The sequence below is a fragment of the Magnolia sinica genome, chromosome 12 (genome assembly GCF_029962835.1).
Source record: "Magnolia sinica isolate HGM2019 chromosome 12, MsV1, whole genome shotgun sequence".
In the NCBI taxonomy this organism is placed as follows: Eukaryota; Viridiplantae; Streptophyta; class Magnoliopsida; order Magnoliales; family Magnoliaceae; genus Magnolia; species Magnolia sinica.
This window is the reverse complement of record NC_080584.1, coordinates 27,298,841-27,323,052: the sequence shown is the minus strand read 5'-3', so window position 1 is coordinate 27,323,052 and position 24,212 is coordinate 27,298,841. Positions and strand designations below refer to the sequence as shown.

The window sequence follows — 24,212 nt, the reverse complement described above, 5'->3', positions numbered from 1 at the left end:
CTGTATCAGGCTATATTGGCTGTACGGGCATATTCGCGTTGTTATAGGCTGATATAATCATAAAGGCCCAAATTTAATTTTTCTTGTCCAAAATTTCTCTCATTTTTCTTCTTCTTTTTTCATTTCAACCATAGAGGAAGCTTAGAAAGTCATTGTAGATTTAGGCTTATTTTGAGGGTCAAAACAAAAGATTTGAGTGGGATTCAAAGAATCCAAGCAAAATGAACCATTTTAGGAAAAGGAGAGCTTGAAGTGTTAACTGGAATTATCATCAATCTAGAGACTCTGATGATGGGCCATTGCCCAAAATGAGAACATCTAGTGCAATTGCTACCAGGCAGGGTTTTGTAGCTCATCCAAGATACACATGGCATAAATTTGTCAAATCCTTCTGGACCAAATGGCGGCCCACCAATTGGATGATCTTAACCACTTAATTTCATCTATTGAATTTTCACCACCAACCATGTTTTTCTTAACCTTCCATTGATGGCTGCTGATTGGACCATACAATCAGTATGAAGTTTGGTCCATGCTCCATCAACAATGGGGCCCACAATCTTTATGGCCCAAATTTACCTGCATTTATGCCACATGCACCACGAATGACTTGCCACAGTTGGACTGATCCATATGTTTGTATAGAGCCTATATCCAATACAAAGCTTTGTATGTTAAGGTTAACATTTAAAAAAAAAAAAAAAAAAAAAACTATCTACATGCATTCATGTCCATATAAGTGCATTTTTCTGCTTCTAAATACATGACGTGAACCCAAGTCCCTATGTAAATGCACTTAAAATGTTCTTAGATGACCTAGATTCAATTAGATGCATTTTGTATATTAATATGAATGTAGAAGCTTTGTATTGGATCTGGCCTCCTTCTAGCACTTCAAACTTTCACCTTTTTCTCCATTCAATGTGGATTTTTGTTGTATTTTATTTCTTAACCATCCATTTTAAGTCTCTTAGAAAACTCTATTCATCTCATGCTTTTTGTACAGGGCTTGAAGGAGATTAATCCCGATGCCGCTGCAATTGAGGAAAGCAAGACAATGGCTCTTGCCATAGTACCACCTGGTATGTTGCATAGTGAAATTTTTCAGTAAATTGATTTAGGGATTGTTTGGGTGGGAGCAGAAAACAAAAACCTCATTAAGAGGGATACTGTTTTCCAGCTTTTTCCAATCCACATTACAAGCTGCGATAAAGACGTGGTATTTGTTCTTATCTCACCATTGATTTGGGTGGGTCTCTCATCAACTAATCAAAATCATGAATTCCCAACTGATTCAGCCATTTCTGGTTGATGGCACTCAAAGGGACCATTTTGCTTTTGTATCTTATGCCGTGGTTGATTTCTATTATGTTTTACTAAAGCACTTGAATTAAAAAATAAATAAAATGCAGGGGATGATTCAAAGCCTCGTGGATTGTCATTGAGTGGGTTGGATTTTTGTGATACTAGATCAATAGTTAGTCTTTCAGAATTATCATTGGAAATTTCATACATTTTCCATCCAAAATATGGCCCAAAACATGGACGGCTCTGATCCTCGGACTATCACCGCATGACATTTGCTGATGATTCTGTGTCAGGACACGGGCATCGTAACTAGCCATTATTTTCTTTAGGTGGGTGTAGTAACAAAAGGGAATTTAGCGTGTTTGTGGAATTATGCACGTGTCCAATGTAGACAACATCTAAACCGTTCATCAATGGCCCTGGCCTGGGTGTTTTTTTCTCGAGTTTAACCACCAAGTTTTCATGGATCGGATAGTTCGGATCATACAATTATCGGATTTTGGCTTGCTTCAAATTATACCAAGGAATGAATGGTCTAGATTGATTGTTAGCGGTGCCAATGGTCAATTAAAAGCCCTCAATGCAACAATGGCCCACTTGATAAGTGGACCACTTGATGCACTTGTAAGACATCCTACACACTTGCATGGTTGTGTGATTCTGTCGTAGGTTTCTTTCGTGCCAGACAAGTCGTATTAGGACTTGTTGCTTCACAACAAGTGCTATTAGAGAGAATGATGAGTTTTCAGGTTGAATCTGAGACATGATTTCGAGGAGATCGAATGTGAAGTTCAAGACAGAAGTTCACAGGTAAAAATAATTTTGAATTATGATGGTTGAAGATAAAGCCCTCCTAATTCAATAAGGGTTGCAACAAACATTCCTTGACAAAGTGAAATGTCCTAAATCGATGAAAATGAGAAATTGGATGAACTTGATCAGAGGGTTTAATCCAATTATGCTTGGCCCCTCACTTACATTAAGGTAATTTTTTTCAAGGAGTTGTGAATAGTTAGCACTGAGTTTATTTATACCTCCTCTCAGCTGCAACTCTTCCAAGTTGGAAAGTCGTGAAAATTGGTGAGGAACTGGACCATGAAAATTGTTATATGTGAGAAGGCAAAAGAGATATTGATGGAAGAAAGTAATGTCCGGGTGATGGCTGTTTTGGTATTTTCATGCAGTTTTACTTCATTTTGTTTTAGTATCTTCTGAAGGTTGATTTACTTCTAGTGCAAAGATTGGGTTTTCTTAATCCTAGGTTAGTTGTTTGTCTGTTAACTAAAGTGGTACACTGTTGGACATCAAGGAGGTGGAATATTAGATTATATGGCCACTAATTTATAATTTAGCAATAGCACATCACTGTATTCAACCTAGACATGAGGATAATACACCATGTACAACCTGGTTTTAGGTTGAGAATGTGGAAGATATGGATGTTATTATTTGTTGTTTTTATGCTTTCTATTTGGCATCAACTAATGAATTAATGACATATGAGATCCTATTAAAGATTCTCCAAGACAAGTCTCTTGGAATAACTGAATTATCCTGAGTATGAGCTTTCTTACATCAAGCCCACAATCAAAGTGGGTCCATGAGTCCATTCAATGGTGATGGGTGGCCTGATGCATCGTTTTTCTACACCACAAGTTCATGTCATATACTGTGGATGAACTATAACTTAATCTAAGTTTTGTTGCTTTCTGTGCTGCAGCCTGTGAAAAGTCCTGTGAGGACATGTGGTGATATTCATGGCCAATTTCATGATCTTGCAGAACTTTTTCGAATTGGAGGGAAGGTATTTGTTCTCACTAAGGATATTTTTTTTCAGTATAGTAATATATGTCTCTATGTTCTAATTTAATTCAATCTGTTTACTCGGCATGCTGATTCAATTGGTAATTTAGTTTCTATTTTTTATATGTATTTTTTAGTGATTATGCTTGGTAAATGAGGGTCAAGGACTCACAATGTTGTGTGCATACTGCACACTCATCTAGATTGAGATGCATCATCATACTAGGAACCAATTTTCAGAGGATATCATTTTCCTATCTGTGCCCTTTTGGCTCCTGTGTGTACCATTTTTTCTTTGTTAACATTTTTTCAGGGTAATGCTAGAGTTGGCCTTGTATTTCCTGGGGATCGATTAACTGTTTAGTTGATGCACCAGGTTCCCCTGGAAAGTAGGGAAAGTCTAAAATTCTGTTTCAATTCCTTAGTTTTTCCATTCCTCAGCTAAAAGCTGGGGCAAGTTTTTGAGTAAAATCCGGGGAATGGAATTCCTGGGGAATGTAAAAACCAACAAAAAAGTGTAAACCAAACATGTTTTCTTTGTAATAACCAGGAAATTACTGAAGCCGAGAAATATAGAAACCAGCAGCCTAACACTCACTAAAACTCTCAACTTGGCCTTGCCATTTACTTCTTATATACTGGTTACTTGCCATTTAATTTTTTGTTGTTATTTGACTTGTCATCCTCTAATTACTTTATTGTATGCTGTACAAAGGTTGCTGGAAATGAAAACCCTTTGACTCTTATTTGCTTTGCATCAAAGACTACCAATGCAGGACAGATTACATCGAAGTTACTTGGGATTGAACTTAGTGGCCAACCAGGTTTGCTCCTAGCATTTACCTGAATTTCAGCTTCATGTTGTTCCATTGTTTCACTCCACATGTTCTTACCCCTCTAGAAATAGAGATGACATTGATAGTTCTCTATTGTAGCAGAACAGTGTTGGTTGTCTTTACTTTAATCTGTTCATAGCATCTTCAATTGTGTTGATGACTTTTGACATATGATTAAGATTCAAAATATGAATTACCATGATTTGTAGCAGGGAGCTTGAATCAAATCTAAGGGTGTAATATAGTGGATGGGTCCTCTATAATGTTTTTAGAATGAGCTTATTCTCAAACGTTGCAGGTGGGCCCACCATGGTGTAAATTTGCCATCGAACCTATTTAAAAGGGTTGCCCAACAATGAAAATGGGATGCCTAAAAAATCAGACCAATCTAAACATCATGTGGGCCACCATATGAACTTAAAGGTTTTGGGTGGTTGTCCATTGATTTATATGGTGTGGACCACCTGATGATTGTATAGTTTATTTATTTATTTATTTATTTATTTATTTTTGAGATACAATCATGGTGGGGATCACCTTATGAGCAGCTTGAATTGCATAAAGACATCACTGTGTAGTCCTTTGGCAGTCTAAATTGCATTGAACGCCTTTATTAAAACTGAAAATAAAATATCTCAATTGGTTCGCTCCTATATTGAACTTAGTCATGAGTAAAATATGAGAGCTTCAAAGTCACAAATCACTGGGTAATGACTAGACCATAATGTAAGAACTTGAAAACTCGACTCACCTAGAACGTCTGTTGAGTCAAGCTGAGTTTAGTGACTCTGATGAGTTCCAGTTGCATTGACCAATCAAATGGCTTGGATTGTTCATTCCATAGGATGGCCAACCAAATGATCAATTTGGATACTGAATGATGGACCTTCACTTGTACTAAATGTTGGATGAAACGAAATGCTGGTAATTCAGCAGATCATATTATATTGTTTATTTCTTAGTGAAATTGTATTGACCATGCTAGCTTGAAAAACTCAGGCTGCTCATGTTGGATTTTGCACGGTACTATTGGTAAATGGCAGCTTTTTTGTGCAAATTTTCTAATTGCATATGAAGCCACTTTATTGAAAGATATTAACATCTCATCCTTGTCACAGGTATATAGAAAGTGGGCCAAGGGCTTGCTTCTAACAAGGGAAGGGGTTGACCACCAGTTAAGTATCTTCAATACTTCATCACATAAACATTTAGTTTGCGGCCTAGGTTTATTTGTGCAATTTAAAATTTCATACTGGAAAATGTGATTTGTGCATTTTAGTTTGCTGCCTGGGTTTATTTGGTACTGAAATAATTAAATTTTATTTTCTTCACTTCCATCAGGTTATCTGGAGCAGATGAGTGGACTCTCTCAAAGTAATCAAACAAAGAAACTTCAAACTTGCAAAATGCCTCCTCTCTCAACAAGCCAGAGATCCTAGTTCCGCTGCTTGGTCATGCATGATGACATGCTCTGTGGTTTGGGCCATGCATCATGCATGCTTCACAAGGAGTGGAGCAGGGAGGGTTTTTTATTTATTTTTCATGTATTCGGACCATTGTAAATTTATTGTTCTAAATATATACAATTTTTATTATAAAGTTGTTCAATATTTGTTTAATATTAATTTTTAATTGTATCTAATATTCTTTGGATTTTAAAAATAAAAACAAATACAGCTTTCAATTGAAAAAAACATTATTGGCAAAAGCTCGTAGTTGTACAATTTTATTAGTTCTTAAATAATCTCTTCTTAAACTGACCGTTGGAACCGGAACAGTTTAAAACCGTTCCTAATATTTCGTTCCTAATATTTGAAACGGTACCTAAAACGGTTTTGAACCGTTCCTATTTTTTGCAACAACGACGATTTTGGTGTAGTGCGACCGCATAGGCATTTTTACTGGATGTGTTGAACGAAATCCGATTTTAGTTCGACGTCATAGGCTCAAACACAATAAACTAGAGGAAGGATGGGTGTGGTGGGCTATTTGGTTTCGTTTTGATGCGTTGAGGAAGATCAGGATGACTCGAGCTTTTGTGGATTATTTGGATGTTTTTGGAGAAGTTGATGATGTTAGTTGGGATAGGGATCCCTTTAAGAAACGGAGAAAAATAATTAAAAAGAAAAGAAAAAGAAAAAGGAGTATTATGGTTTTGGAAAATGCTACCATTAGTTAATCTGTTTGTGTGTGGAAGGAAAGAAACCATAGAATTCTCAATATGCTATGGCCTTTGAGAAACATTTAGTGGATTTCAAATCCATTAGTATGTTTTGGTACCATAAATTAATTGGGAATTTCAAATCCAGGGGTTTGAGGGGATTTGAAATCTAAGGTGAAAGCATGGATTACATCTAAAAATCGTTTCAAGAGTTGCATGTGAAACATATGTATCACTAGGCTATTAATCTATTGGGCACATGGTCAATGATATCCCAAAACAATCAGATTATCAATTGCATCACTATAATTACTTTAATATGATGATCTGCATTGTCCAAACATTGTCTATGTAAATCAACGGTTAAAAATCGTTGGTTAGTGACTCGGATGTGATCTTATGCTTCTAGCCCATCCGCGACTTGGAATTTCATCAATTTTGGGGGAAGTATATATTTCAACGGGCTTATTGCAACCATTGTGTTAAACATTACATGCATACACTAATTAGAGATATTGAAGTTGATTTAGTAATTAAATTCAAACCCTTGTAAATATACTACGCATAGCTACTTTTGGATTACATGGGATTTTGAATCTAGGGTGCCAAACACAACAGGAGGATTTCAAATCCAGGGGGTTCCAAATTTACGCTCCCAAACAGGCCCTAAGGGGTTGTTTGGCGCCATGGATTTGGGGGTACTTCAAATCCCTTGGTATGTTTGGCACCATATAGCGCCCCGGATTTTTGCTAGCTGGGAATTGTACGTCCTTAGGCATTATCTTTGATTCATTGACTTAAGTATATGTCTATGTATATTCACACATGTTTAGGACCAAAAGGAGTGACTTTGGATCCACCAAAACCACCCGACTGAGTGAAATTTGAGAATCTTGAAGAACATGGACAACAAGGTTCGGTTGCACCGAGCAAACTAGGGCAACTAGGGCAGCACTGCTCAGTTGCTGTTAGAGCATAAAATTCAATTAGGAAAAGAGAGAGAGAAAAGGAAAATTGAAGAAAATTTGTATAAAAAGTAAGGAAGTGAGTTGCGCGGGTCCCGAAGTGTGTAAGGTCTAAGTCGCGCGGGTCTGTGCAACTCATTGGAGTTGCACTGGGTCCCGCTACATTTTGCAAGAAATAATTGTCAAAGAGGTCTGAAGTGGGGTCCACGGCACAAGATTCAAGAGCTCACACATGTGGAAGCCTATAAATACCCCCTACCCCCTCATTTGGGGGAGGAGAAGTTCAGAAGACCAGTGCCTCTGACAGGTATTGGAGACAGAGAGAGAGGGGGGCGTAGAGTGCAAAAGGTGCGGGCCGCGCCACTCCTAACAAGTTGCACGAGCCCATGCAACTCATGGGAGTTGCGCGGGTGCTTTTTGAGGCAACTGCCATGTTGCAATTTTTCATATCCTCAGGCTATTCCAGATGTTTCAAAGGGATCCAAGAACTCTTTTATAACGCTAATAAGGGACGAAATGCATATGAAGCCTGTACAACTCATCTCCCCTGGAGATATGATCAAAATTAGCTGGAATGCTGCCGAAATTCATATTTCGAATTTACTTTTGTGTTTTTGGCATTTCTAAGAGATTCTATCCTGGAATCAAAGGACTAAAAGGATGTAAATGAACTTAGAATAAATGAAATTGATGATTACTCTCTTTGTTCTATCTTTTGTTAATATTAAGTGAGATATTCCTCCAAATCAAATGCTTTTCGTTTCTGGTCGAAACAAAATGGCGACTCCGCTGGGGATCATCTTGCTTAATACTAACTTAAGAATGACTAGGAGAATTTCATCATTGTTTGGCGTCTTAAAAGATGCCAAAATGGCGACTCTCAGTGAGAACATCCTTCCTTTCATCTTCGGGATAGAACGCATTTGCGAATAAATGCTAATTAAGTTCTATTGTTGATCTCTGACAGACGTAAGAGTAATAATCTGACAATGAGTGCATCAATTATTCAAGAAACTACTAGTAAGAGGAATGTATGACAACCGTTCGTTGAGGCGGACAAGCAAAGCCGTAGTGGTCACATCACGCTCGAGTAAAAGGATAAAAAGTCCTCATAAGCAGAATGCCGAGGTAATAAGAAGAGAAACATCTAAAAAATACTATGACAATGCTAGAGAAAAGGGAAAGAATAAGGTTGAGAGGGTAACATACAATGTGGTGAGTCATCTGAAAGGCATACTAGCTCGACTGAGTGTGTACGACGCGCTGCGACTGTTGGAAGATTCTAGATACAGTCTCATTCAGGCATTATCTGATAATGATATCAGAAAAGCATTGCTCACAGAGATGGAGCACGAAGAGCGGAATAATTGCATGCTAGTCATTTCCTTCTCTGATGATTATTTAATTTGTGATGAAAAACATAATAGACCGCTGATGGATGTGGGTCATGTCGGTGGTAAACAGGTGAAACGACTAATGCTAGATAATGGGTCCGCGGTGAATTTGTTATCACTAACGATGTTAAGCGAATTGGGATATGCCTCAATGTTGGGCTAATGCCCTAAAATGAGCTAGCAAAATGGATGGACGGCGTGGATAAAACATATACCTCACAGCGGGCCCAATCGATTCTGGCCACAGTGATTGTGGTTCTCTTTCTATGGATTTTAAAGCAAGATGCACTTGTGGTGCGACACAACTTGCTTATAAATTCCGCAGTAGTTTTTTACACTACTAACCTTGCGAACACTCGTCAAAGACATTCAACTCCCAAAAAAATCCAAACGGTCTATCACCTCTTTCTTGGCAGCCCTGTACCGAAACACGCCCCACCTACTAACATACGCCCCCATCTTCCAGTTCTTAACTGGCAACCCCTTCCTCAAACAAGGCCAGCAGGTCCATGCTCACATGACCCTCCATGGTCTTCAACCCGACGCCTTCCTTGGCACCAAAATGGTTGCTATGTATGCCAGCAATGGCGATCTCACATCTGCCCACCAACTGTTCGATACAATTCCCCAACCAAGTTCCCTTCTTTATAATTCCCTCGATCAAGGGTATTGCCAATGTGGGTGCCCCAAAAGCACCCTCTTAATCTTTTGCCAAATGCACTCTCACGGACTCCGCCCCAATAATTTCACTTTCCCTTTTACACTAAAGGCCTGTACGGACTTATTGGAGCTTTTGATTGGTAAATGCATTCATTTACAATGCTTGAGAAGTGGGCTTGAGTTTAACCTATATGTTGAAACTTCTTTGATTGATATGTATGTAAAATGTGGTCAGATTAATGATGCACGCCTATTGTTCGATAAAATGCCCATGAGAGATGTTTTGTCCTGGAATGCTTTAATAGCAGGATATATGAAGTATGGGGAGATATCTGTTGCAGAGGAACTGTTTGGGGGAATTCATAGGCGGAACAATGTTTCTTGGACTGCAATGATCTCGAGGTATACTTAAAATGGGCTTGTGGACCGTTGCTAGATATGTTTGAGGAGATGCGGAGGGACGGTTCAAAGGTGAAGCCCAATTGGGTAACGATCATGAGTGTCCTCCTCGCGTGTGCACATTCTGCTGCTCTTGAGCATGGTAAAAGGATTCACAATTATGCTAGTAGCATTGGTTTGGATTCGAACCCTTCTGTACAGACTGCCCTCATCACGATGTACTCTAAATGCGGAAGCCTTGTTGATGCACGCTGTTGTTTTGAGCGGATGCTTGAAAATGAAAAGGGACTGATTACTTGGAACACCATGATCACTGCTTATGCTTCTCATGGGCGTGGTTCGGAAGCCACCACGACCTTTGAAGATATGATAAGAGCTAGACTTCAACCCGATCATATCACCTTCACGGGGTTGTTATCTGCATGCAGCAATTCAGGTATGGTCGATCAAGGCCTAAAATATTTCAACCTTATGAGCAATGTTTACTTTGTTGAATCGAGAGTGGAGCATTATGCTTGCATTTTTTATCTTCTTGGCCGAGCTGGATATTTGGCTGAAGCTAAGGAAATCATTGACCAGTTGTCAATCGAAGCTGGTCCGAGCATTTGGGGTGCTTTATTAGCTGCCTGCTGAATTCATGGTAATTTGAAAATTGTAGAGATGGCCGCTAGGATGTTGTTTATATTAGAGCCAGAGAACACTGGCAACTATGTATTGCTTTCGAACATGTATGCAGAAGTTGGAAAGTGGGAGGAAGTGAACAATTTGAGGGCTCTTCTAAAGGATCAAGGATTGAACAAGAGTCATGGTTGTAGTTGGAATGAGATCAATGGAAAGGGTCACGTGTTCCTTGGAGGTGATAAATCTCACCCACAAGCAAGGGAGATTTACATGCTCTTGGAAGCTCTTCCGAAGAAAATAAAGGCAGCTGGATATGTACCAGATACTAGTTTCGTGTTTCATGATGTTAGCGAAGAGGAGAAGGAATGTAATCTCACAACGCATAGTGAGAAGTTGGCCATTGCTTTTGGGCTTCTTAACACGGATCCTGGAACAGTTCTTCGTGGTACGAAGAACCTCCGTATCTGCGGCGACTGTCATACTGCTACCAAGTTCATTTCAAGAATCTATGGATGAGAAATAGTGGTAAGGGATGTGAATCGGTTCCATCATTTCAAAGACGGATCTTACTCTTGTGGAGACTATTGGTGATAGTGATGAATGAAGTGAGTTGCAACTAAGACGAAAGAGGGTTGCAGCGCCTTCATAGATATTGCATTTAGTTTGGAACAGAAGAAGAATTCATATAATTTAAGTGTAACACCCTGAAAATCGGGGGTCAAGTAGAAGCTCAGCTCCCGAGTTTCGACGTATCACTTATGCAACATAGATAATGATGATTAAATGTTGTCCGTATTAGTGCATTAAACATGAATGAGATTATACTAAAACAACATATCATACTCCAGAGATAATTGGATTACACAAGCGGAAGACTGTAATAGATATATATATATATATATATATAAAGCATATAAGTGGTTGTAAGTCCCTAGAGTATGAACATGTCATCAGGTTAAATAATTACATGTATAGTTCCAAAATTTACAAAATAACAAGATGTGATGGCATCTAATCCGTATCCCTGTAGCCCCGGCGACGCAACTCTAGGTCTACATAGACCCGCTAGAGAGTTGCATATAGGAGAACTCGTCATCATAAAAGTCGGGCTCCGCCTCGTAAGCCTCACCCTCATCTGAAATTAAAGCAGGGTCTGGTTGGTGTTTTAAAACACCATCCCATAGTGGGAGTGAGTGATCAACTCAATGGTACTATAAGGCAAAGGTTAACATGTTATCAATTCAGTCAAGCAGTAATGATAAAGCATTACAACAAGCATTCCCTAACTACTCCGTGGTTAATGCAAGGATGATATGTATTGATGATGCATGCTCTCACCTGCACTCCCTTTATGACATCATCTCACGGTCGCGCATGCTAAACTCCCACTGTGCTCAACTCCCACGCCAAAGGCACATGCAAAGCGGTGTAAGGTCGTGTTAGCCAAGTCCTTAATTAGACCTATTCATACAGCAGATTTGGGAAGCTAAGGTACCTCCCTTTATATCATTTACCCAAATGACGATCCATCTAGGGTCGTCAATCCTAGTTAATCACATACGACATGCAAGTTATAGGGCAACATCACCCCTAATTTGAAAGCAGTGGATAGGCAAGTTCAGGTCACTGCGAAGAGGCTCGTCACCTCAGTGTAGGCCTTAATTTATAAACGAGGTCACTACGGAAAGGCTCATCACCTTAGCTTAGGTCGACAGCTCGAATATGGTGTCTCATACACCACCATATTCGGTTTACGAGTTTGTATTACTCACTGGTCACTATGGGGAGGCTTGTCACCCTAGCATAGGCTGACAGCTCGACCACGGTGTCTCATACACCACTATGCCCAGCTCATGAGTCTTAGCGGATTGTGGTACCAAGGTTAAACGGGCTTTGCATTGGTAAGTGGTATCTTAGATTCAAGCAGTAGCATCCATACATGGTAAACACACATTAGGCTAATCGGGTTACTTAATAAGTCCGATTGGTACGATCGCACGCTAAATTAATCGACATGGAGCGCATACGCACTCCTCGTGGCCTAACCACTATCGATAATCACCGTACGACTCGGATTCATCAAACGCATTCGTGGTGGTGAAACTAATTCGGTCACTAGATCAGAAATTGTTATCGATTGCTTGGACTATGTAGTAGTCTCAATCATACTCAAAAGCAGTTGATATTCATATGTGATAATCATAACAACAATTTAACAATAAATACAAATACAATAATCATTTGAGCATTTTATCAAACACATAGAACATGTTAATATACATATGCATCTTCTACAAAAATCACGTAGTAGCAATATAGATTACATGAAAGGAACTATAGATATCTGTAAGATAGTTGAGAATCCTATCTCAATACCCTTATTAAATACAATTTGTCAAACAATTTCTTATTCAAACATTTTGTTAAACACTCAAACTACACTTTACTACATACATGACTAAGTTAGTTATAGCATATATTATGGCAAATCTTTTCACAAGGGAGTTGTCATACCTACAACAAACATGTATTTTCAGTTAATAGTCATAGCAAGCACAAATCATAATTTCATATTCATTCAAATATTTCAACAAACACATGGAATGCATTATATAAACACATAGTCCATACACATATATAATCTATCGAATACATCGTAACTAAGATCATATGGCAGCAATCAAGTCAGATATAAATCATTGCTGACATTGAAAGCCTTGAAAACCATAACCTAAATGTTTGTAATCTGCACCTTCCGTCGGTAAAGTCATATCAAACTCAGTTCGAACACTATGTCTTTGTCTACGACACAATAGCTACCTGAATCACGGAATAGGTTAGCTATTTCGTCGATTCCTCTATTTGGACTTCCAAAACCAGATTAGGGTTAAGATTCCTTACCCAAATCACAGTCGAAACGAATTGAGTAACGTAGCAAAGAGGCGATCTAGTGCGTGTAGTCGCACGAGAGAAACACCGCCTCGATCTCCCTGACTTTCACTCTTCTCCTCACACTTTTCTCTTCTTTTCTATCTTCTCTCTCCTAGGGTTTTAGAAAATTCGTATGGAATGAGAGAGGGGTAGGTTTAGGGCATTATATAGGCCCATAAGTGATGTCAATGGCCCCATGGCCATGGTATACTTAGGTTATAACTAGAAAGCGGCTGTTTCGGGCCAACGGAGCTCATCTGGAGGCCCATTACCTGCATACGGTCTGGAGGAAGTTCCCTGACGATAGGTCTACGCCAGGCTAAGATTTCAGTCTGATCGGATTTATGGATCGACCGCGGAGGACCTATTTCAGTTCAACGGCCATCGTCACTCGATCAGGGCCACAAGTACACTAACCCGTGTATGAAAATTTTCCTGATCCAAGGGTGTAGTTGGGTCAGATTCTGATGGTCAGAAACCTTAAATTTGGCCTGCAAGTGAACAGCCCAAATCACTTAAGTTGAGTCCATATTCTAAAGATATTCGCGTTTCTCACACACTTCGCTCCAAGCTCAAGTTGTGCGTTTTTAGACACTATTTGGTCTCAATTCCCACGATGGTTGTCAAGCCCACTAAGGCGGTAATAACCGTATAGTTTCGCGGTTATCGGACTTTCGACGCGTGGTACAGGCCCGATATGGAGTTTTAATATGCTCCCGAGAGCAACTGGGTTTTGAGATTGATCTTAGGTTTCTAAATAATGTTACATTAGTGATTCTAATGGTTTTAGGTCTTGCAGTTCGTATAGAAAGTAGTTCAAGCTAATTTACCGATTAATTGAGTTTAGTAATTAATTTTTGTCTAATTTCTACATAATTCGACCTTTAGTGATTTCTACCTGAGGTGGTACTCGAGTCTTTGTATGGATTTTTCTTAAACGTTACAATCTACCCCCTTTAAAGAAAAATTTCATCCTCAAAATTGGTACCTTTTCGTACTATTTGAGAATCTGAGGGTAGTTCTTACAGACCTCGGCCTCTGTTTCCCAAGTAACCTCTTCCTCAGTGTGATGCGTCCATAGTACCTTCACAAGCGGGATAACTTTACTACGTAGCACTTACTCCTTCCTGTCTAGAATACGTGTCGGTCGTAGTACATAAGTAACATCTTCACTTAACTGTACCTGCTCCCATTTGATGATGTGGATGGATCAGGAACATATTTTTTCAACATCGATACATGAAATACGTTGTGCACGCCTGCGAGTGGTGTGACAAAGAAAGGTAGTACGCTACCACACCCACTCGGTCTAGAATCTGGAATGGTCCAATAAATCATGACGTGAGCTTCCCCTTCTTGCCAAATCGAAGGACTCCCTTCATGAGGAAAACTTTAAGAAATACATGGTCCCTGACCTCAAACTCTAGCTATCGTCGTCTCGCATCAGCATAACTCTTCTATTTGCTCTGTGCTGCAAGAAGTCGACGCCTGATAATGTCGATCTTCTCTGAGGTCGCCTGTACTAGATCTAGGCCAATCAAACTCTTCTCGCCAACCTCTGCCCAGCAATGCGGTGCCCTACACGGATGCCAACACAATGCTTCATAGGGAGCCATGCCAATGCTCGCCTGAAAGTTGTTGTTATAAGCGAACACAGCATAGGGAAGACAATCATCCCAACTGTCCTTGAAATCAAGCACACAAGCTCGCAACATATCCTCTAACACCTGATTCACCCGTTCCGTCTGCCCATCCGTCTGTGGGTGGAACACGGTACTGAACTTCAGTTTCACACCCATTGCTTCCTGGATGCAAGTCAAGAAGATAGATGTGAATCGCGTGTCTCGATCTGATCAATCTCCATAGGCACTCCATGCAGACGTACTATCTTCTTGATGTATAACTTGCCCAAATCATCTGTTGAGTTTGAGACTCTAATCGGGAGGAAATGAGCCGATTTTGTCAATCGGTCTACAATCACCCAAATGGAGTCATGTCCCTTCCTCATCTTCGGTAACCCTGAAATGAAATTCATAGAGATGAAATCTCATTTCCATTCAGCTATAGGCATGGGCTGAAGTAAATCAGGAGGTCGGCGATGTTCGGCCTTGACCTGCTGGTATATGAGACAATGGGACACATAATCTGCTATATGGGCCTTCATGTTGTCCCACCAGTACGACCTCTTTATATATTGATATATCTTCATACTATCAGGATGCATCGCCATCTTCAAATTATGAGCAACTTCGAGAACTTCCCTTCTCAAGTTATGAAGATTTGGGACGCATAGGCGGCCATGATAACGTAAACCCCCATCCGTACCAACTCTCCATTCAGAGTCTTCATCATCACTAGCTCGTTTCCTCATCTTCAGCAACCATTCATCCTGCCCCTGAGCCACAATGATTGGGTCATTGATAAGTGGCTGCACACGAATGTGTGCGATGCTCTCGAATGACTCCTCTACTGTAAGCTTCTGCTCGAAGTCTCACACAAATTCTACCATGTTCCATTCCTCGATCATCAGCGGAGCCGCAAATGCTATCGTCTTCTTGCGGCTCAACGCGTCTACCACAAGGTTGGCCTTGCCAGGATGGCAGGAGACCTCAAAGTTGAAGTCTTTCAAGGTTTCCATCCATCGTCGTTGCCTCATATTTAAGTCTTTCTATTTGAATATGTACCTGAGGCTCTTGTGGTCGCAAAAGAGCTCGAACTCCTCTCCGTAGAGGTAATGTCTCAAGAGCGTTAATGCAAAGATGATGGCCGCTAACTCTAGGTCGTGCGTAGGGTAGTTTTACTCGTGCTTCTTCAACTGTCGCGATGCATAGGCAATCACCCTGTCCTTCTGCATAAGAACACAACCTAAACCAACAAGAGATGCGTCGATATATATGTTATACTTGAACCCTTGCTCTGGCAATACTAGCACAAGGGCGGATGTCAGCTTGTCCTTCAGTTCCTGAAAGGCTACTTCTGCCTTCTCATTCCAGGCAAAACTTAAGATCCTTCTGAGTGAGTTGAGACAACGGCCTAGCTATCTTGGAAAAGTCTCTAATGAATCGACGATAGTAGCCAACAAGTCCCAGAAAACTCCTCACTTCTGTAATTGAACCGGGCTGCTCCCAGTCCTAAACTGCGGTCACCTTAGCAAGGTCCACAGCTATTCCTTCATTGGACACCGCGTGTCCCAGGAACTTGACTTCTTCTTTCCAAAAGTCACATTTCTTGTACTGGGCAAACAACTGGTTCTCCCTAAGAGTATCAAAGACTGCTCTCAAGTATTCCTTGTGATCCTTTCGACTCTTGGAGTATATCAAGATGTCATCTATAAATACGATGACGAATCGGTACAGATACGGCCGAAACACCCTGTTCATCAGGTCCATGAACACGGCCGGTGCGTTTGTGAGTCCAAATGACATCACAAGGAACTCGTAGTGCCCAAAGTTGGTTTTGAACGCTGTCTTTTGCACGTCCTCATCCCTGACCCGCAACTGGTGATACTCTGACTGCAAGTCGATCTTAGTGAAATACTATGTCCCTTTTAACTAATCGAACAGATCGTCTATCCTGGGTAAAGGTACTTGTTTTTCACTGTCACTTGGTTCAACCTGTAATAATCAATACACAATCGCAGTGATCTGTCCTTCTTCTTCACGAACAACACGGGCACTCGCCAAGGAGATTCGCTTGGTCGTATGAAGCCTGCATCCAATAGATCATCGATCTATCTCCTCAGTTCCTCTATGTCATATGGAGGCATGCGATACGTCAGTAGAGATATAGGTGTTGCACCAAGCACTAAGTCAATGGTAAAATCGATCTCGCGCTGAGGAGGTAATCTAAGTATCTTCCTGAACACGTCCGCAAGTTCCTGAACTAATGGCATGTTCCCAAGTGTTGGACCACCAACATTCTCTAGCAAGGTAGCATAACAACTAATGTGGTAGTACCAACTGACCTGAATTGGGAATATAAAGGTCGTGCCCTCGGGTCCATGGGCTGTAACCACCTTAGTATCACAATCGATCTCTGCCTTTATCTCGATGAGCCAATCCATACCGATGATCACATCGTAATGACATAGCGGGGCAATAATTAGGTCGACAAGTACTATTCTGCTCCCTAAGTCTATCGAACAACCCCTACACATCTTGGTAGTGTCTGAGAAAGTCCCTGTGGCAGTAAGGAGTCTCAACCCGACCATAGGACTAGTTTTCAACCCCAGCCGCTTGACTTTTGCACATGATATTATAGAGATAGTAGACACAGTGTCCACCAATACGAAGACTGGTATACCTTGAACATGTGTTGTGACCTCAAAAGCCATCAGTGCTGTAACTGCTGTCTCGGATGCCTCACCTGCAAGTGAGTGCACACGAGCTTGTTGAGGTCGATTCGGCTACGATACCATAGGTCGTTAAGGCAGCCTACTACGAGCTACATTAGGCCTATAGAAAGGCTGTGCTGGTGGTACTAACGTAGGGGTGAAGCCAAGATAGCCTGAGGAAGCTAGTGATTGATCTTCTAAGGCGGCGAGAAGCCGTTATCCCTCATCTTGGTGAAGCAGTAAGTATCTGTATGGCCCGACCTGTTACAGTAAGTGCACCATACATCCAATCACTTAGGTTGTGTCGGTGGAGCCGTAAGCCGAGGAGAAGAATCTGCACGCGGCCTCTTACCGATGAACGGTTTTCTCGGTAAATCTGGTCAAGGCCTAAGACCCATGGGCACCAGTGTACGGGATAGCCTGTCTTCATCCTACTCAGCTCGTAGAGACATGTTCATTAGCTCAGCATAGTAGGGTATGCTAACGCAACACATCTTCAAGCGTATCTCGGGTCGCAGACCCTCAGAAAATCATCGCATTCGTATCGGCTCGTCTACTAATATCAAGGGAGCATACCTGGCCAGCTCTGTGTCAAGTCGGTAGCCGAACTCTCGAGCAAGCTTGCATATGAGTCGGCCAAATGGGAGTGAGATGTTAGTCCTAGGAGAGCGTGTGGTCTGAATTATCTGGAGTATGACAAATGTAGGCAGGCACAGCTTGTCTCCCTTCCCCGCTCTGTATAGGAAGTCCACCATCAAATGTGTTCATTCGGTGCGATTGCTCCACATGGGATACACATTGTATGTGAATATGTGGTGAAGTAGGCAGAAGTCAGGAGTCATCTTTGTCACTGGGAGGCAGTTGCCTCAACTCCAATGGATCAGTCGGCCACAAAGAAATCGCATGCGGCAATCTCTTTCACGCGCACTCCTGAGGTTCTTCTCGCTAGCATGAACCTCACCGCGCTCCATCCTCATGATTCGAGCTATCTCACCAACATCAACTGTGGCTTCCTGCCTTCCCATGGGAATAATGAACTATAGAGGCTCCAGCGATGAGTCCCGTATATGGGCATAGAAGGCTTGGACAGTGCTCTCACACGCACATGACTTGCCCTTAAATATGGGACCCCATCTGGCATCCACAGGAGGTCCATCATCGGATAAAGCCCAAATAGCTTTTCATCTACGTGAGCTTCGTAGAAAACTCTACGACCTTAAAACCTACCATGTGTGATGCCCAGCAGTAGGGCCCTTTCGAGCGAAATTTGGGGTTCAAGGTCCCGCTTCGTCTTCTGCTCTCGTACGACACTTGTACTTGCTTCGACGCCCGATTTCTTCCTCGGACGGGTTGGACGGCTAGACCCAACTTCATCTGTGGAAGCCCTCTTCTTTTCCATGAGGGAAAGAAGTGTGGAGAGGGAGAAGATTGCAGCCACAAGCTCAAAAGGAGCCATGAAGCCAAGGGAGCTTGAGAGATGGAATGGGTTGGTGGATTTGGAGGTGTATGAGACACAAAGGTGGTTTGGTGTGCTTAAATGACAGGGAGTAAGGGAGATAGGTTGTTGTAGAAGATGGGTTTAAGAGAATGATGGAGGTGGGTGCAAGAAAAGGAAGAAGATGAGATTAGAGGGGGTATTTGAGAGAGAAAAATGAGCTTTTTAGAAGTTTGGAAAGCTTGAAGGGTTGCAAATGGAAGAAATAAAGCAAATGGAAAAGATATAAGGGGTCCTACATGGTTTCGTGGGCCCCACGTGCGTGTGCACTGATCGGCCTGCCCGGCCCGCTGTGGCCCGACCGGCCCACTGACCATGGACCGCGATGGATCGCAGTAGGGGCGATGTCATCATGGTCCACTGGACCTCTAGGTGATGGATCACCCCAGGGGCGATTGCATCCCCCTCCCAGGGTACCAAAAATGTATGGGACCCACCTCGGGTCCCACTTTTCTATGTGGTTTAGGCGACCGAGCCCGTTTGGTGCGGTTTCGAGTTCCAACTCGCGTATATTCACACTTTTCGGGTTATTTGAGTGGGAAATATGTCAAATCACCATCTACACTCATCGACCGATGGTCTATAAAGGTGTTGGGATCATCTCACATGATCACAGATGCTTACGAGTCATATTTCACAGTCAGTTTTGCCTATCAGTGAAGCTGGGAATCCTACGACAGTTTCTACATTTTACCGCTCCCTCCTAAATCAAAGTATGTCAGTGTGCGTTGTGTTACCATAACCCAGATCCATTTTAATCAAAATCATGCTCTAATACCAACTTGTAATGCCCTGAAAATTGGAGGTCGAGCAGAAGCTCAGCTCCCGAGTTCCAACGCATCACTTATGCAATATAGATAATGATGATTAAATGTTGTCTGTATTAATGCATTAAACATGAATGGGATTACACTAAAACAGCATATCATACTCCAGAAGTTATATATATATATATATATATATATATATATAAAGCATAAAACATATGAGTAGTTGTAAGTTCTCAGAGTATGAACATGTCACCAAGTTAAATAATTACATATATAGTTCTAAAATTTACAAAATAATAAGATGTGATGGCATCTAATCCGTATCCCTGTAGCCCCAGTGATGCAACTCTAGGTCTACATAGACCTGCTAAAGAGTTACATGTAGGAGAACTCTTCCTCGTCATCATTAAAGTCAGGCTTCGCCTCGTAAGCCTCACCCTCATCTGAAACTAAAACAAGGTCTGGTTGGTGTTTTAAAACACCGTCCCAAAGTGGGAATGAGTGATCAACTCAGTGGTACTATAAGGCAAAGGTTAACATGTTATCAATTCTGTCAAGCAGTATTGATAAAGCATTACAACAAGCATTCCCTAACTACTCTGGTTAATGCAAGGATGATATGTATTAATGATGCATGCCCTCGCCTGCACTCCTTCTATGACATCATCTCATGGTTGCGCATGCTAAACTCCCACTGTGCTCAACTCCCATACCAAAGGCACATGCAATGCGGTACATGGTCGTGTTAGCCAAGTCCTTAATTAGACCTATTCATACAGTAGATTCGAGAAGCTAAGGTACCTCCCTTAATATCATTTACCCAAACGATGATCCATATAGGGTTGTCAATCCTAGTTAATCACATACGATAGGCAAGTTATAGGGCAATATCACCCCTGATTTGAAAGCAGTGGATAGGCAAGTTCAGGTCACTACGAAGAGGCTCATCACCTCAGCGTAGGCCTTAATTTATACTCGAGGTCACTAAGGAAAGGCTCGTCACCTTAGCATAGGCCGACAACTCGAATATGATGTCCCATACACTACCATATTCAGCTCACGAGTTTGTATTGCTCACTGGTCACTACGGGGAGGCTCGTCATCCCAGCGTAGACCGACAGCTTGACCACGGTGTCTCATACACCACCATGCCCGGCTCATGAGTCTTAGCGGATCATGGTACTAAGGTTAAACGAGTTTTGCATTGGTAAGTGGTACCATAGATCCAAGCAATAACGTCCATACATGGTAAACACACATTAGGCCAATCCGGTTACTTGACAAGTCCGATTGGTACGAGCGCACGCTAAATTAATCGACATTGAGCGCATACGCACTCCTTGTGGTGTAACCACTATCGATAATCACCGTACGACTAGGATTCATTGAACGTATCCGTTGTGGCGAAACTAATTCGGTCACTAGATCAGAACTTGTTACCGATTGCCTAGACTACGTAGTAGTCTCAATCATACTCAAAAGTAGTTGATATTCACATGTGATAATCATAACAACAATTTAACAACAAATACATATACAATAATCATTTGAGCATTTTATCAAACACATAAAGCATGTTAATATACATATGCATTTTCTACAAAAATCACGTAGTAGCAATATAGATTACATGAAGGGAACTATAGATATTCGTAAGGTAGTTGAGAATCCTATCTCAATACTCTTATTAAATACAATTTGTCAAACAATTTCTCATTCAAACATTTTGTCAAACACTTAGACTACACTTTACTACATACACGACTAAGTTAGTTATAACATATATTATGGCAACTCTTTTTACAAGGGAGTTGTCATACCTACAACAAACATATATTTTTAGTTAATAGTCATAGCAAGAACAAATCATAATTTCATATTCATTCAAACATTTCAACAAACACATGAAATGCATTATATAAACACATAGTCCATACACATATATAATCTATCGAATACATCGTAATTAAGAGCATATGGCAACAATCAAGTCAGACATAAATCATTGCTGACATTGAAAGCCTTAAAAATCATAACCTAAATATTTATAATCCGCACCTTCCGTCGATAAACTCGTATCGAACTCAGTTCGAACACTACGTCTTTTTCTACGGTAAACGGCTACCTGAATCACAGAATAGGTTAGCTATTTCGTCGATTCCTCTATTTGGACTTCCAAAACGAGATTAGGGTTAGGATCCCTTACCCAAATCATAGTCGAAATGAATTGAGTAGCGTAGCAAAGAGGCGATCTAGTGCATGTAGTTGCACGAGAGAAACACCGCCTCGATCTCTCTGACTTTCACTCTTCTCCTCACACTTTTCTCTTCTTTTCTCTCTTCTCTCTCGTAGGGTTTTAGGAAATTTGTATGGAATGAGAGAGGGGTGAGTTTAGGGAATTATATAGGCCTAGAAGTGATGTCAATGGCCCCAGGGCCATGGTATACCTAGGTTATAGCCAGAAAGCGGCTGTTTCGGGCCAATGGAGCTCATCTGGAGGCCCATTACTTGCATACGGTCTAGAGGAAGTTCCCTGACGATGGATCTACGCTAGGCTAAGATTTCAGTGTAATGTCTCGAAAAAATCCGTACAAGGACCCGAGTACCACCTCAGGCAGAAATCACCCAGGACCAAAACCTTTATAAATTAGGTTAATATTAGCAAGTGTTAAACTAGAGTACTTGTGAAATTAGCATTAATCACTTTAAATATGATCTGCAAGATCCAAAATGTGAAGTATCATTGACGCTACATTACCCTGAAATCTAGAATCCATCTCAAAACCCAGTTGCTCTCGGGAGCACACCGAAACTCCGTATCGGACCTGGATCGCACGTCGAAAGTCCGATTATCCTGAAACTATACGAATATGACCACATTACTGGACTTGACAATCCCCTCAGAAATCAAGTCTTAATTGTGCCTAGAAATGCATAACTTGAGCCCGGAGCGAAGAGTGTGAGAAACGTAAAAATATTTGGAAATAAAATCTGAATTTAAGTAATCTGAGTCGTATCGCTTGCAGGCCAAATATAAGGATCAGACCATCAGAATCTGTAAATACACCCTTGAATTAGGAGAAATGTCCCACACATGTCGGTGTACTTGTGACCCTGATCGAGTGACCGTGACCGTTGAACTGAAATGAGTCCGCCATGGCTGATCTGTAAATCTGATCGGAATGAAGACTTAGCCTGACCTAAATCCATGGTCAGGAAGCTTAAGTCCAATTGTACGTGGAAAAAGGGCCGCCAGAAGTGCTCCATTGGACTGGAACGATCCGTATTTGGATATAACCTAAGTATACCTTGGCCTTGGGGCCATTCCCATCAAACCTGGGCCTATATAAAAACCTTAAAATCCTCTCTCTCTCACCCCATACGAATTTGAGAAACCCTAGGAGAGAGAGAGAGAAGAGAAAAGAGAAGGGAAAAGAGGGAAAGTGAGAGTGAGAGTTGGAGATCCTTCTTGGAATTCGATCCCGCTATTCCACGCACTCAACTATCATTTCTGTATCGCTATATAGGCGATTCTGACTCCGTACTCGGGTAAGAAAACTTAACACTAACTTGTCTTAGGGTTTTCAACTATGGTAATAGATGAATTAGCTAACATATTCCCTGTTATAGGTTATTGTAGTGCCGTAGACAAAGACTTAACTTTAAAACTGAGTTCGTTACGAGTCTACCGGCGAAAGGTGCGGACTATAAACGTATAGGTTATGGTTTTCAAGGCTTTCAATGTCGGTTAATGATTTCTTACTGACGTGGGTACTATTTCACATGCCAAATGCATCGTTTGTTTCGCGTTTAAGATATATATGAACTATATTGACTATAGTGTATTCTAGGTATTTGTTGAAATGATTGAATGCGTGTAGAATTGGGATTCGTGTTTGCCATGATTATCTATCATGGATAGAGGATAGTTGCATTTGTAATAACTCCTTGGCGAAAGGATTTGCCCTAAGACGTGCTATCACCAACATACGTCATGTATGTTGGAATATGTAGTCTAAGTGTTTGTAGAAATGTCTGAATGAACAAATGTGTAATAAATTATACTTTATATGGGCGTTGAGGAGAGATTCTCAATTACCTTAACAATGTGTATGATTTCCTCCATGTAACTTATATTCTTTGTCTGTTTTATTTAGGGACTGCATATGTATGAATTCATGTTTAAGTTGAAGTCCATCAAATGCTCACATGCTTGTATGATCGGAATTGTTGATCCATTACTATTCTGATTAGCTTGCATGATTATCTGTTATAATTGAATGTGTTTGGAACTACGGAATAGTTTAGGCAATCGGTAATAGGCACTAAATAGGTGGCTGAGATGGTCTCGCCACATAGGACGTGATCGATGAATCCGAGCCGTACTTGGGAGGTCGGTAGTGGTTAGGCCACATGGAGTGCTTACGCACTTCATGTCGATAAACTCAACGTGTGCTCGTACTAGTCGAGCTCGTCAAGTAACCCGATTGACCCGATGTATGTTCACCATGTATGGACGCTACTGCTTGAATCTAA

General features: G+C 41.1%; 1 long non-coding RNA gene and 1 pseudogene across 5 annotated transcripts in view; both read left to right on the top strand.

The window, feature by feature from the left end:
- Nucleotides 1-5,572, top strand: part of LOC131221151 (uncharacterized) — a 10,157-nt gene extending 4,585 nt beyond the window's left edge. For all 5 annotated transcript variants that reach the window (XR_009159030.1, XR_009159031.1, XR_009159032.1 and 2 more), the window contains 5 exons: nucleotides 1,007-1,082; nucleotides 3,029-3,112; nucleotides 3,827-3,935; nucleotides 5,066-5,121; nucleotides 5,289-5,572. This is a non-coding gene — a long non-coding RNA (uncharacterized LOC131221151). The remainder of the gene's footprint in view (nucleotides 1-1,006; nucleotides 1,083-3,028; nucleotides 3,113-3,826; nucleotides 3,936-5,065; nucleotides 5,122-5,288) is intronic.
- A 2,530-nt stretch (nucleotides 5,573-8,102) lies between these two features.
- LOC131219998 (pentatricopeptide repeat-containing protein ELI1, chloroplastic-like) lies at nucleotides 8,103-10,738 on the top strand (annotated as a pseudogene).
- The last annotated feature ends 13,474 nt before the right edge of the window (nucleotides 10,739-24,212 follow it).